This window comes from Pteronotus mesoamericanus, unplaced genomic scaffold (genome assembly GCF_021234165.1).
Source record: "Pteronotus mesoamericanus isolate MK-2021 breed Mesoamerican mustached bat unplaced genomic scaffold, CSHL_Meso_final scaffold_36, whole genome shotgun sequence".
NCBI lineage: Eukaryota > Metazoa > Chordata > Mammalia > Chiroptera > Mormoopidae > Pteronotus > Pteronotus mesoamericanus.
In genome coordinates, this window is record NW_026555313.1 from 7,267,610 (window position 1) to 7,284,015 (window position 16,406).

Here is a 16,406-nt window from a genome sequence, read left to right on the forward strand (position 1 = left end):
TGTCAGGAAGTGGAGCAATTCTTTCATTGGGTATTTGATAAATCTTATTGGAAATAAACTGAGTATAAATCTTTAATTTTGGGAAAGAGGCAATGGCTATTCACTCAGCTAGACTGGAAAATTCTTCGGTTATTTTTGTGGTTTCAACAAGTTCCTGTTTTTGTCTATGTTCAGACATGACTATAGAGTGGTCTTGTTTTTTGTCATGATCACACAATGGCCTGGACTGATGATGTTCTGTGGAATTGTTGATGCACTATACCCGGCCCAGCTGTGAATGCCAGGACAGCTCTCAGATGCTACTTTTCTCTTTTTACCTCTATAAGGTGGCACAGGCCTGTGCAATGGTAAAAGCATTTGAAAGATAAAGAAACAGGATGTGGTGAGTTGCTACCACAAGTTAGCATCTATCCTCAAACTTGTATCAGAACCACCAGACAGGCTATTTAAGACGCAGAGTGCCGGGCCCCACCTGCAGAATTTCCTTCTGAGCAGGTCTGGGGTAGGACTCAAGAATTTGCATTACCAGCCAGTTCCCAGGTGTTGCTGATGCTGCCAGACCGCACTTGGAAAACTGGTGACATAGATGAGGCATCAAAGGTGAATATGATTACAGGGAAAGAAAGATGTTAGCTGCAATTTCCAAGATAAAAATCCAGTGCATTCTTCTGGTAACACTTTGATGCAATTTTAATATGAGACTACCCTGTGCATTTTTCTATTTTAAATGACTAGTCTTTGAGGAGCAAGTTCACATAGGAAGATTCTCTCCAAAATAATTTGTGCAAATTGTTGACTACTGAAGTTTGTAATTAACATGAAAATAAAATTTATGTTTATTGTTTATATTCTAGGAAGTTTCCAATTACAAACAGGCAAATCCATTTTAGGAAATTGGGTTAGAAAACCAACTCTTCAGCTGGATTATTTGCAAACTGGATTATTTGCAAATAGACACTGTGCATATTAAATGCAAAATAGCCCTTACAATAATCCTTTTAACTATTTTACTCCATCAATATTAAGACAGAATTCCTTGAAAGGCATGTAACTACCCCCAGTTTTGAAATATTTAAGTGTCTTTACTAAACATTTGACATTTTCTACTTGATTTTGTTTATTTTCTGGGACATTTGATGAAAAGGGGAAGAGGTAAATAGGCATGGGAATGGGTGATCCTTGCTTGTTCTGAAATATTGGTCTGAAATATTGGAAATTAACTTAATTTCCTCTACTCTTGCCTGAATATAGGATGAAAGAGAAGTGTGATATGAATCTCTTCTGGTTCAAATGAACTTGCTTCTGTCTTATAATGTACACTGAGATTCAGTTAATTTGTGACCTAAAATTTTTAAAAGTACCAAACTGTTACCAAATATAGGACCCGTTTGTGGGGGGCCAAGGTACTGTTACTGAAACAATGTCCCCCTCCCCAGGGTCCCTCTGTTCTAGGTCCTTTGCCTGCCACCCTTAGAAATTAGGGCTTTCCATAGCAGAGTTTGGTGAAACGGAAAGGAACTATTTATTTAAAAGTTATACAGGTTTTGAGTAATAGCCAAATGTCACTGTTAAATCTCAAAATCTGTTTAAAACACCCGTCAATACACACAGCCCTGCATTTCCTGCCTTGCTCAGCCGAGCCAGTCAGGGGTACCGTCCTTCAGAAGAAAAAGAACAGAAGTCCGGGGCTCAGCTAGGCAGGCCTCTCACGGGTCTCAGCACCATCCGCTGTGTCACCATGATCTCCATTTCTTAATGCAAACCCATGTGGCACCTTCTCATGGCCCACTAGCAAGAGCCCTTTCTCCCCGTTCCTTCCCACATGGTCTTCATGTTGTTCTCCTGTGGCAGGGAGAGAATGATTAACCTTGGGTTAAGGTGGGTCTACCTCTGATTGGATACTGGATTGGGAACAGGTATTGATCTGATGAGTAATTTAATTTCAGTTTCTTCATTTGGGAAGTGAGGAGTGTAGACTAGACAACTTCCAGTCTCTGAACACTTAATAATTCAGGTTGTTATACTGGGCCTAATGCTGTAAGTTTTAATGGTGTTGTGCTCATCTTTTTCACAGCTCTTCTAAATTTTTTTTCAATATCAAATGGATGTTGACCGTAAGGTACGTATGAAGATAGCAAAGGGTCTGAGAACACATTAGGGGAGTTAGGTAAATGCAGTATTCGCATCCTCCCTCAACCACATCAAAATTATAACTGAACTATAGAACAGCCATCATTGAGAACTGCCTAAAATCTAGCTGAACAGAAGTCCTATAACTGAGGATATAGAAGAATCCATGTAGAGACTGGTAGGAGGTGCAGAGATGCAGAACGGGTTGGTCCCACACTCACATGTAGCAGATAAAAATATTGGAGGGATACCTAGGCTGTGAGGTTGCCCCTGAGGAGCTAAGGGTCACGGCCCCATACTGGGCTCCCCAGCCCAGAATTCCAGTGCCAGAAAGAGAAGTCACCATAACTTCTGGCTGTGAAAATCAGCAGGGTTTGTGGCTGAGTGAGATAGAGGGAGTCTGGAGTCCCAGGAAGTTCCTCTTAAAGGGGCTGTGCATGGACTTACTTGGATTCATTGGCTCTGACTTCCAGTGCTGGTACAGTAGCATGAAAGGTGAGTGAGGGACATATGAGGAAGAATTGAATTCTTTGGCCTCTGAGTGAGGGGTGAAGAACTAGCTTTCTCCCAGACAAAAGTGCTGGCAGTGGCTATTTTTCCTTTACTGAGTCATCCCCCACAAATTTGGCAGGGGGATGCAATATCTGAGTTTCCATCAACCTGGTTTACACTGTTGGCCCTTCCTTTGTAATTCCTTGAGACCCTGCTCCACCCAACTTCTAAGCACAAGAAAGCCATTCCCAGTGGCTTTTCCATACAAATGGCCTTGCTGTGGCCTTGTTTTCCAAACAAATGGCTTTGTCTCGGCTCATGCTGTGGGTTTTCCTAAAATCCCTCAAAGGTTCACAAATCCCAAACCAGCAGCATGTGGCCTCAACATTCCCCATACCTCTTGCTAAGTGGCCCGAGGCCTGAAACCACTGGCTTTGGCTTACAACTTGGCCTCTTCTAGGCACCTCCAAGCCCAGCATAAATAGCAGTCATCTGAGGATCGCTTTGTAGCTTATGCTGGGTGGCCTTGGACAATGCACAGATGGCTGCTAATTTTGTCTTGAACCTCTCAGGAGTCCCCAGAACAAATGCACCAGGCGGCCAGGTTTAGACAATGCTGGAGCACCACCCAAACTCCTCCATGAGCGACACACTCAAGGGGCAGACTCATTGGGCACAGGAGCTTCACTGAAGCGAGCCCTGCTCTGTGGGGTCGGCTTCTGCACACAGCAGATCCTCTGCTGTAGCCATAGCCAATCCTTGCAAATGGTTGATGTGGAAGTAAATCCCTCCTATTGATGTACCCAAAACAATCAAGGCTCAACTACAAGAGGAGAGTGCACATACGGCCCACATGGGGGACATACCTTAAGCACCCAGATAGGGTAACTTTGGAGGCTGTGCAATGTGCCCTACAAGATACCTATTCCATTAAGCCATTCTACCAAGACCAGGAGATGTAGCAGCTCTACCCAATGCATAGAAACAATGCATAGAAGCCATAGAAAGGGAGGCAGCCACAATGAGGAGAGAAAGAAATATGTCTCAAACAAAAGAACAGAACAAAACTCCAGAAGAGGGGCTAACAAAATGGAGACAAGCCATCTACCAGATGCAGAATTCAAAATACTGGTTATAAAGATGCTCAATGATTTCAGTGAAAACTTCAACAAAGAGATAGGAAACATAAAAATAGAAATAGAAAATAAAAAACAATAGAAATAAAGAATACAATAACCAAAATGAAGAATATATTACAGAGAATCCATAGTAGAGTAAGTGAAATAGAGGGTCAAATAAACAATGGGAGATAAGGAAGCAGAAAACATGCAATCAAAAGGAACAAAGAGTTTAAAAAAATGAGGATAGTTTAAGGAACTTCTGGGACAACTTCAAGGATACCAAGATTTGCCTCATGCGGGTGCCAGAAGGTGAAGAGAGAGTAAGAAATTGAAAGCATATTTGAAAAAATAATGATGGAAAACTTCCCTAACCTCATAAAGGAAATAAACATAAAAGTCCAAAAAACAGAGAGTCCCAAACAAGATGAACCCAAAGAGGCTTGCACCAAGACACATCATAACTAAAAGATCAAAGGTTAACTACAAAAAGAAAATCTTAAAAGCAGCAAGAGAAAAGCAGTTACCTGCAAGAGAGCTCTCATAAGGCTTACAGCTGATTTCTCAACAGAAATGTTGCAGACCAAAAGGGGATTGGCACAAAACATTCAAAGTGATGAAAAGCAAGGACATACAACCAAGATTACCCAGCAATGCTATTATTTAGAATTGAAAGTCAGGTAAAGAGCTTCCCAGACAAAAAAACAAACAAAAACACTAAAAGAGTTCATCACCACCAAACCAGTATTATAAGAAATGTTAAAGGGTCTTCTTTAAGAAGAAAAAGAAAACAAATGATCAAAAAAATGAATAATAAAATGACAATTAATACATATCTAGCAACAATTACTTTAAATGAAAATTAATTAAATGCTTCTGTCCAAACACATACGGCGGTTGAATGGATAACTAAACAAGACCTTTACATATGCTGTCTATATGAGACTAACTTCAGACCAAAAGACACACACCGTCTGAAAGTAAAGGGATGGGAAAAGATATTTCATGTCATGGAAATGGAAAAATAAAAAAGCCATACTTATACCAGACAAAATAGACTTTAAAACAAAGGCTATAACAAGAGACAAAGTAGGACTCGGCAGTTTTATTTCTGGGTACTTACCCAAAGAAACCCAAATCACTAAATTGAAAAGACATATGTGGCCATATATTTATTGCAGCATTATTTACAATAGCCAAGATATGGAAGCAACCTAAATGTTCATCAAGAGACTAATGGATAAGGAAGAATTGGCGCATACATACAATGAAATATGATGGAGCCATAAAAAAGAAAGAAATCTCGCCATCTGCAACAATGTGAATGGACCTAGAAGGTGCTGCGCTGAGTGAAATAAGTCAGACAGAGAAAGACAAATGTCTATGATTTCACCTACATGTGGAATATAAAAGACAAAATAAACAAGCAGACCAGAAACAGACTCATAGGAAGAAAACATTTTGACAGTTGCCAGTGGGAGGTGTAGGGGATGTGTGAACAAGGCGATAGGATTAAAAAGTACAAATTGGTACTTACAGAATAGTCATGGGAATGTAAAGTACAGCATAGGGAATATAGTCAATAATATTGTAATAACTATGTATGGTGTTAGATGTGTAATAGATTTATTAGGGTGATCTTTTATATAAATATCTAATTACTATGTTGCCAAAAAACAAATACAATATTGTGCATCAACTATAATGGAACAAAAACTATTACAAAGCAAAAAAATAAAAATAAAAAAGGAATGGAGACCATAGTCACTCACAATATACAAATATCCATGCCTTTGGAGGGTGGATCCCAGGATTTGGTAGGGTAGACAAATCATATACATTCATTTAATCATACATTCTTTTAGAAATCATTGAGTACATATTATCTGATAGAAACGCCATTAAACTGATTATTTTACAGAAAAATATTGGACCAATTCTTTGTCTTCAAGGAGGGTTCAATCTAATGGATGCAAACAGACACAATAAACTAGGTAAAGAGTCATATGTACTGTGACAGATATTTGAGTTAGGGCATTGAGGCTGCAAAGACTAAAATAAGAAGAAAGGCGAAGAGGGGGAGAAGAGAGATTGGAAAGCTTCATAAGAGAGTTGACCTTGGAGCTGAGTCTTGAAGATGAGCGGATTCAACCAGGAGAATGGCAGCAAAAGGGAAGCAAGTCCACAAGAGCTGGTAAAACAGCATAGTGCACTAGAGTCAGCCTTGTCAGTGCTTGCCTTGAGTGTGTGCTACAGGGGGTCTATATCCTGAAGAGCCTTACTTACTTGCTAGGGAATTCTAAATGTATCATGAGCTAATACCCGTGGGGCCCAGGGTAAGAGCACAAGTAGTTTCCTGGCCAGTTCCCTTCTCTTTGCATCCTCTCTCTTGCAACTAACTGAAAAGTCCTGATGCACATGTGTGAACAATCCAGCCTGCAAGTCCAGGTTCTGTCCAGTCTTCCTGAAAACATCTGCCTTTGGCCACCTCTGAGGCTTAAGACTGAACCCTAGAAGCAGGCTCATGTCCTTTGGGTTGGGAATTCCAGGAACATTGGCTAGAAGGGAGGAGGACATAGGCTCCGGGTGGAACAGCCCTTTGGACAGATGCGGACTCTTGGCCCTGACGGGTTAGAGGAGGGCCAGAGTGGAGTTCTCCAAACTTAAGTGGGGGCAGCAAACTTTTTCTTTAAAGGGCTAGATAGTAAATATTTTAGGCTTTTCAGGCCGGGTATGACCACTGCCGTAGATTCTTCGTTGTTTTCTTTGGTTAAAAATTCTTTAAAAATGTAAAGTCCATTCTTAGCGCATGGGCCATACAAAGATGGGCTGCAGGCTGAGTGTGGCCAGGAGCCATTTGTATGACAAGGGACAACAGACTAGTGAAGCATCCCTGAAGGATGTTAAAAAGGGGTGTGACAGTCACTTTGTGTTTTAGAAAGATCAGTCAGGCTTTATGGAGAGTATATTGGCATTGGACAAGTTAGGAGGCAGTTGTAATAATCCAGGTAAGAGACGATGAAGTCCTGGATGAAATCAGAAGTAATGGAACTGGAAAGAGTGAAGAATTAAGAACATTTTAAAAGATGGTGACTTTGGGTTTCTGATTAAGGCAACTGGGTGGTGGTGTAATCACTGAAATAGGGACTGGGTGGCAGGGTAAAGAGTGGGGTGGCATAAACTAATGGCATAAACTGTTTTTAGCATCTGGAACTGGAGTTCTATGTAAAGTACTCAAGGGGAGGCCCAGGAGCTCATCACATGAGCTATTCTGTACTGAGGACAGGGCTGGAGATGGAAATTGAGGGTCACTGGGGACAGGTGGCCACCCAAATAAATTTGGAAAGTAAAACTGAAGAAAAGAAACTCCTTCCAACTTATAAGTGTCTCTTTCCTGAAATAAACCTCATCAAAACAAGGAGGGAGAGATCCTGAAGCCCTGGCCTGGACACCTGGCCCAGCTTCTGGGGCTGATGGTAGATGGTGAGGTTGGTGAGTAGTATGGTGTTAGAATGTGACAAAAACAAGTGTGACCATGGAATGGTCAACAAAGAGATCTTATCTCTAAGGGGTAGCCCCTCAGCTACTGAATTTATGCCCCTAGTTGGGAATCTACTGCATTGTAACAAGTTTGAATATAAGCCCAGAAGCACAAGTCTACAAGAAACATTACATTTCCTTGTGACCCATGAATCAACCTAACTGTGACTATAAGCTGCCATTCCGTTGGGTCGGCAGTAAGGTGAACACGAGTCATCCTAGCAGCCTTGTGGTCCCACCCCAGCCACATTCACTTCCTGCACCAGTTCCAGAGCTTCTGGAGACCTTTCCTAGTCTCGCCTCTTCTCTCCACTCCAGTTACAGCAGATCTGCCTATTGTCTGTGTCTGCACAATCCTGACAGGTCTGGCAGCTTCTGGCAGTTTCCCTGATACATTTAAGACACTAGAATACTTGACAAAGCTCTGAAAGCCAGTGCCTGGGGTGCTGCAGAGATGAACCATGTACCTCCTCTCTGGAGTCTTGCTGCTTCTCAAGGTACTGATTTGGAGCAAAAGCTGGCTGCTTACTGCTCCCAGACCTGCAGACCTCTTTTCCTTTCCACCCCCAAGCAATCTCTGGTCTAGGTGAAAGTTCTTTCCTCTTGTTCTTTCACCGTACACTTTAAGTTGATTAAATCCATAACTTGAAAAACATGTTTCCATTTGCTCCAGGGAAGGGAGGGCTCACTTTGCAAAGATGGGAACAAGTATTTGCATTTAACATTCTAGTGCCTCAAAGGAAAGGAAGGAAAACATAAACAGGTCCGACTATATATTTAAATGGTGTGAACATTTACATCCTGCCTCATACTGGTGGAGAGGAGATTGGCAAGTGCGAGGAAGAACCCAGTCTTCTGAAGGACTTGATGAATGAAACAGTTGGTGGGGCAGGTGATGGGGATGAGGAGTGGCTCCAGGTGACATCTTTGGACTTGGGCTTTGTTGATTTTCAGAAGGGGTGGGTGGGAAGAGGGGCTGGCCATTGGTGGTTGTGTAGGTAAAATACCCAATCCTCCCCCTGCGTTTCTGCTTGACTCTCACCCTAATACCACACATACAACACTTCTGACACCAGATGTGCTGGGGGGATTTCCGAATAACAAACAAATCTCTGTGATACCAGCTGGGCATTCTACAGTTTACTCAATTCTGACACTATCTACTTAGAAATAATATCAGATCTCACAGATTAAGGGCTCAGTCCCAGGAAACTTAAGATGCCAATTACAAATATTAGGTCACCAGGTTACCCACACCTTTTGTCAAACTTGACTACAAATTGGAGGTTCCCATGATCCTCTTCATTGGATTGCTAGCACAGCTCACAGAACTCAGGAAAACACTTTTATTTATCTATTTATTAAAGGATTTGATAAAGGATACAGATAAACTGCCAGATGAAGAGGTACATAGGGCGAGGCCTGGACAGATCCCAAGTGCAGGAGCTTCTATCCCTGTGGAGTTGGGGTGCATCACCACCTGGCACGTGGATGTGTTCAACCTGGATGCTCTCCAAACCCCCTACTTTTGGGATATTTATGGAAGTTTCATCATGTAGGCATGACTGATCTTTGACTCCAATTCTAACTGCTCTCCCTTTTCAAGAGAATGGGGGTACGGCTGAAAATTCCAAGCCCGTACTCACAACTTGGTTTTTCTAGTAACCAGCCCTCATTCAAGAGCCCACCCAGAGTCACCTCATTAGAACCAAAGACACTCCTATCACCCATTAACTTACAAGGAGTAAATGGAGTACTCCTATCACCCAGTAACTTACAAGGAGTAAATGGAGTACTCCTATCACCCAGTAACTTACAAGGGCATCAGGAGCTGTGTCAGGAAGTGGGGCAAAAACCAAGTTTACAACAAAAGATACCCCTAGTGCTCTTATCATTTAGAAAATTTGAAGGGTTTTAGGAGCTCTGTGCCTTGAACCAAGGGCAATAATATACATACTTGCCTGCCTCTAATCAAGATTGCTTTGGAATTCTGTTGGGTTAAAACTGGGTGCAGGGCTCCTTGCTCTAATCCATGGATTGCTGTGCATGGCTGGTGCTGAAATCAACTAACTTTTATTTAAAAGTTAAGAGTTCACTTGCTTTATTTCATTTGCTCTTAAAACTACCCAGTGAGGTGTTATCATTTCTATTCTGCTGATGGGAACCCTGAAGCTCAGAGAGGCCAGGTGAATTTACCACGATAATAGAGATAACATGCGGCATCAAATCCATGTCAGTTATTGCAATTGCCCAACGGTGACATTTTGAGAATGAAAGGGGATGCTATTAATAATTATGCCAGGGCAGTAAGTATAAAATGGAGTTCTCCTGAGCAGACAGGATGTGTGGGCAATTTGTTATTTCTCTATTCTTATTGACTTAAAAGACAAAACAAAAACAAACTGTAGCTCTTTTTTGCGGTGCTTTGGAGGCCATTGGCTACTTCAGGGTGAAGCTGAATCTCTTTTTCTCAATTACCGGCAGCCAGAAACTCATTGAAGTAGACAATGAATACATACTTCATATGTTTTATGAGAAGCATATGGTAACAGAAGTTGCTGCTGATGCTCTGCATAAAGACTGGAAAGGTTATATAGTTCAAATTAGTGGTGGGAATGACAAACCAGGAGTCTTAACCCATGGCTGTTCCTGCCTGCTACTGAGTAAGGGGCGTTCCAGTTATAGACCAAGGAGGGCTGGAGAACGAAGTGCAAATTTATTTGGGGTCGCATTGTGGATGTCAATCTCAGTGTTCTCAACCTGGTCATTGTAAAAAAAAAAAGAAAAAAAAAAAAAAAAGAAGGAGGCCGCTATTCTTGGATTCACTAATACTACTGTACCTTGTTGCCTGGGGTCTGAAAGGTCTAGCAGAAGTTGCAAACTTTTCAGTCTTTCTACAAAAGGTGACATCTACCAGTTTGTTGTGAGAAAGCCCCTGAACAAAGAAGATAAGAAGTGTAGGACCAAACACACCCAAAATTCAGTGTCCTGTTATTTCACATATCCTGCAACACAGATGTCACGTTATCTTAGTATAGATATAGCATACTAAGAAAAATAAGGACAAAGACACACAATAAGCTAAACTTTTGGCCAAGAGAATGAAGAAGGCAAAAGAAAAATGCTGAGAACAGATTGCCAAGAGACTTAGGCTGCCTTCTCTAAGAGTTTCTACCTCTAAGACTGAGTCCAGTCAAAATGAGGTTTTCTGAGAGTAACAAATAAATAAGATCAGACATCCAAAACAAAACAAAACAAAACAAAAACAAAACCAAATTGCTATTTTGGAATAATTTAAAAAATTCTTTATTTTATTGATCTGTAAGCCTAGTTTTATTATTTCCTTTATTTATGAAAGATAAGAAAGATAAGAAAGATTAGTCTTTTTATGAGGCCAATTTAACTCATATCAAAACTTGATAAGAGCTGTACAATGAAAGCAGATTACAGTTCAGTGTCTCTTGTGAACACAGATGCAAGAATCCTAATACATAGTTACAAACTGAATTCACTAATGACTAAAAGAATATAACATATCGTGACCAATTATGGTTAATTCTTAGAAATGCAAAGTGAAAATTTTACATTAGAAAAATCTAGTAATGTAATTTCCAATACACACTAAAGAAGGAAATACTAAGAACATTTCAACGGATGCAGAAAAAGCATTCATTAAAGTTCTAAACTTATTTATGACTTAGGTCAGTAAAAAACTAGAAATAGAAAGGAACTTCCTTAGCATGTTAGCTATTTATCTTTTTACTTGGGAAAACTTGTAAAGCATTTGCTTTAAGATTAGAAACAGTACAGAAAAATGTGCTATGATAATATTCTATATAACATTGGAGGTTCAGGCCAATGTAATAAAATAGGAAAGGACACTAAGAAATATAAAGATTGTATGGGAAGAGATTAAATTGTCATTTGTAAGTGTTATGATCTAAATAGAAGACAAAGGAAAATAAATCGACACTTAGAAGTAATAAGAAAGTTCAGGTCACAACTCAGTGACCTGGGTTGCCCCACCTTGGCGAATACCTAAGGCTCTGCCCCTTCCAAAATAAGAGGTGTGCTGAGACAAATGAAAGAACAGATCAAAGCTCCAAAAATAGAAGTAAGTGATGAACTCAATCTATCAGATGCACAGTTCAAAACACTGGTAATCTGGATGCTCACTGAATTGGTTGGGTATGGTTGCAAAATGGAGGACAAAGTGAAGGCTACACAAAGTGAAATAAAGAAAAATATACAGGGAACCATCAGTAAAGGGAAGGAAATCGGAACTCAAATCAACAATTGGGAGCAGAAGGGAGAGATAAACATTCAACCAGAACAGAATGAAGCAACAAGAATTCAAAAAAAATGAGGAGAGGCTTAGGAACCTTTGGGAAAACTTTCAACGTTCCAACATCCAAATCATAGGGGTGCAAGAAGGAGAAGAGGAAGAGCAAGAAATTGAAAACTTATTTGAAAAAATAATGAAGGAAAACTTCCCCAGTCTGGCCAAGGAAATAGACTTCCAGAAGATCCAGGAAGCTCACAGAGTCCCAAAGAAGTTGGACCCAAGGAAGTACACACCAAGGCACATCATAATTACATTACCCAAGATTAAAGATAAGGAGAGAATCTTAAAAGCAGCAAGGGAAAAGGAGACAGTTACTTACAAAGGAGTGCCCATAAGACTATCAGCTGATTTCTCAAAAGAAACCTTGCAGGTGCGCTGCATGAAGAATATTACTTCCTGCAAAGAGATGAAGCCAGGATTTTTATCAGAGACACATTTCTTATTTGGACTTTGCAAAATTTGTTGTAAAAAAGAAGCCAATTTACATTAATGTCATAAGGGATTCCACTGAGAGGCTAGTATCTTACGATTATTTTCTGAGATTTGGAGATGATTATAGATGAGGGTTAAGAAGATGAAAACAAGGTGACAAAAAGACCTTTGATGAATGTGTAGCTGAGAGCAGCTCAGACTGCTCCAAAGATCTGGCTTCAAATCCCATTCTTCTGTGAAATGCTGGAATGTGGGAAGCAGGTGGGCTATGGATCAAGCCAAGTATAACCTAATTAATGAATACTTTCTGGTGGGAGTTACTGAAGAGCTTGAAGATGTTATCATGTTATTGGAGGCAGCTTTGCCCCGGTTCTTCAGGGATGCTACAGAACTCTACCGTGCAGGAAAAAAAAAATCTCATCTTAGGTAAAGCGCAGAGAAGAAAGTCCACACTAAAAAAATCTTTGCAAAAATACAGGAATCTGACTTTTGGAAAATGGAGAATGAATTCTACGAATTTGCACGAGAGCAGTTCCAATTCATCAGAGCCCATGCTGTACAAGAAAAAGATGGAGACCTCTACATCCTTGCACAAAACTTTTTTTATGAAAAGATTTACCCTAAATCGAACTGAGTAAATGGTGTGATGGTTGGATTTTTAAACTATAACTTTGATTCTATCTTCACCTTAGTTCTCAGCTCCACAACTTGGATTGCTGATAGGTGTATAAGACAACTTGTATTGAGTTGAGTTAGGAAACAGGCAATGATGTCAAAGAAGGAGATGCTGGCTGGTATGTCAGTGATCTAAGAAGTTTGAGTTTCAGGCTTTTTTTTGTTTGTTTTTCCTGGTTAAATTTTGATGGGAGTTACAACCTTCTGTCTATAAAAACATATAGCAGTTCTAATCAAAGGCTAAATACAATTTCAAAAAAAATTCTGATATTTTTTTTTGATAAAGCATTTTTTCAACTAACCGTGAATGAAGATGAATCTATTTGCTACTTTACCTTCGCCTGGAGGTCTGGGTTATACAGCGCCACTGAATAGTGTTATTAACTGTTTGGCAGTGTGTGCTTTGTTTTTGTGAATCATGTCTCATGAAATTTATTGCAATGTTTGATCTTGTTTGCTAGGAAATGTCTCTGCTGTAATTGGAATTGCCCATATTTATCTAGGTCATGTTAATTTCCTTTAAAAATAATTGTCATTAGTGTTAAAAACCAATTTAAACAATTACTAATATAATAAAAAGAGTCAAAGCAGTATTTCTCATTCCTGTCTCCTTGGTATCTAAGATTGGGGAGACACTTCAAAGAATGTTGACATTTCCTGAAGTTTTAGATAAGACTTCCACACATTAATATTTTAAAAAGTAAGTTTAGTACTTGTTTCTCCATGGGTTACTTGTAAAGCTGTAAACAGATAACAGTGACTCCATATTATAACTCCATTAGTGAATTGTGGTATCGGTAGGATTTTCCTACTTCTTCTGTACTTTTACTTGTAGACTACTTTTACTAAGGTGCTTTATAATGTGTTTTAAAGCATTGCATTTACAAAAAAGAGAAAATGCTGTAAATATTGCATATTTTATGTATTTGGACACAAAGGTTCTAAGTAATTAGACAAAAGTGGTTTTGCACCAATTTTATTACGTCAAGTAAAACCATCAGATCTAAAAAATAAAAAAGAAAAAGAAAGTTCAATGAGTTTGCTGATTATGAGATCAATATACAAAAATTAGTAGCATTTCTCAATACTGGCAATAATAAAATAAAAAGGATAATAGATAATAAGATACCATCCAAAAAACGCAGCAAAACTATAAAATATCAAGACCTTAATAGACAAAAATTCATAAGATCATTATAGAAGAAGATTTTAAAACTCTACCAAAGACCTAAAGAGCTGAATTAATAGTGAGATAAATCATCTTTGTGAGTGAGAATGTAGTATTTAAAGATAACAATTTCCCCAAAACGTATTATTGTTCGAAGCAAAGTCACAGCCACCTTTGGGGAAGTCCTTCTCCCCTTATACTTTGCATGAACCCTCCATTGAGTGAGTCTTGGTAGAAATCAGGACCCCACTTCCTTCAATGGAAGTGAAAGAAGGGCCAGGCACTCCTTGCTCTTTGGAAGTTAGCACATGAGTATGTAACCTTAACTCATACCTAAAATTCTCTTATTCATGACTCTGAATCTGGAGTAAGTAGTACGGTGGTGCAGGGAGAATCCAGAAGGCTTTTCACTGTGGCAGCATCCCTGGTGGCATCCTACCAGCGGCTACCTGCAATGTAACTTTGTCTTTCATTCTACAGTCAGGCCTCCTTTGGTTCTTGCCCATTTTTGGAGCCTGTTTCTCTAGTCTTCTTCAAGAGAGCTCCTGTGAGTGCTCTGTTATCTTTTCCAGTAAATTCACTTCTGCATTAAATTAGACAGAACCAGTTTCTGTTGCTTGCAATCAAGAACTTGGAACTTACCAAAATGATTCACACATTTATGTGAAAGAATACAATACAAGTCCATGGGTAAGGAAGACCAAGGGTCAGCAAATTTTTTCTGTAAAAGGCCAGATACTAAACATTTTAGGCTTTGGTGACTGGCTGCAACTACTCAACTTTGCTGTTTTATTGCTCAAAAGCAGCTACCAACAGTAGGTAAGCAAACGGCGTGGTAGTGTTCTAATAAAACTTTATTTATAAAAAAATAGTCAGAGGACAGTGTTTGGCCCATGGGTTGTAGTTCCTTCATCCCTGATTAAGACAATCATGAATAAGAACAGCATAAAGGAGACAAACTCATTCTACTAAATATTCAGACATATTACCCAGGCATTGTAGATAAAACAATGTGATATTGGTATAGAAACATACAAATGGATCATGGAACAGAATAGAAACTAGAAAGAGGCATGTGAACATTTGGGTTGTTGAAACATGTTGTAGGAAAAATTGGTTCACTGTATGGGAAAAAATAAATCACTACCTCAGGCAAAATATAAATACAAACTCCAAAATATAAAAATAAGTAAAGAGCTAAATATTGAAGTTTAAAATAGCTACAAGAGTCCTGGCTGGTGTGGCTCAGTCGACTGAATGACAGACTGCGAAGCAAAGGGTCACCGGATCAATTCCTGGTCAGGGCACACGCCTGGGTTGCGGGACAGGTCCCTGGTGGCGGGCCTCATGAGAGGCAACCACACACTGATGTTTCTCTTCCTCTCTTTCTCCCTCCCTTCCCCTCTCTCTAAAAACAAATAAATAAAAATTTGGACTTTGGGGTAGGGAAGAATTATGATTGTTAGGCCAATATTAAACTATTTTGCATTCTGAGAGCACTCATCAGCAGAGAAAGTGATTGTGTATAAAAGCAGGTTAGCCTGGAGCTGAAATCTGTGTGAATAGTTCGAGTGAGCATAGTTTCATTCAAAGAACCAAGGACTGTCTATGCCCAGGTGGCTGAACAATTGTCAAGGCTGTGGAAAGGAAGACAAGGCTGAATGGCCAGGCTGAAGGCCAGGAAATGAGAGGATTTTGTGTTGACAACAATAATGGAAAATCCGAATTTGTGTCAGAATATGGAGCCAAAAAGGAATACGAGGTTCTGATTGATGATTCTGTAAACAATTATTGTTTTCAGGGACAAGAATGAAGCAAGTGACCAAGTCTAGACACAGAATTGGATATTCATTAATATTGTTTTTATTTTGTATATATCCTTGATGTTATCTTATTAGCAATATAGTAAAAAAGACTGGAAACATATAAACATGGCTTCAAATCCAAGTGCCCTCACAAACAAGTCGTGAGAATTTCCTCTTTAATGAAGTGAATGAAATAATACACACCTTTCAGGACTGTCCTAATAGAATGCAAGTAGATAGGGTGGATTGACAATGGTTACATATTATTTGTCGTGTTCTCCCCTTAGAGACCGGAGTTTATTTTCCCTCACTTTTTATCTGGGCTGACTGACATTGTGTCTACTTTAATTAACAGGACTTGGAAGAAGTGATACTTCTGTGTTTTCCTTCTTGGAAATGGTAGGTATGGGGATTCAGCCACTGTGTAAAGAAGAGAACATTTGTGGAGAGAGAGTGGTCCCAGCGCTTCAGTCATCCATGCCAAGGCGCCAGCCATGTGAGTGAAGCCATCTTGACATTCCAGCCCAGCCATCATCTGACTGAAGGCTTATGAGAGATCCTAGACAAGACCAACAGAAGGCCACCTAGTCAATCCACAGAATTGAATGATAAAAAATGGTTGCTGTAGTTTCAAGACACTAAGTTTTGGGTTTATGTGCTATGTAGTCACAGAGAGCCAAAGAGTATATTAAACAACCATC

The 16,406-nt window shown here is 39.7% G+C and overlaps 1 pseudogene; it reads left to right on the forward strand.

The window, feature by feature from the left end:
- LOC129086099 (heparan sulfate 2-O-sulfotransferase 1-like) overlaps positions 1-12,691 on the forward strand; it is a 32,779-nt pseudogene extending 20,088 nt beyond the window's left edge.
- Positions 12,692-16,406: the final 3,715 nt, after the last annotated feature.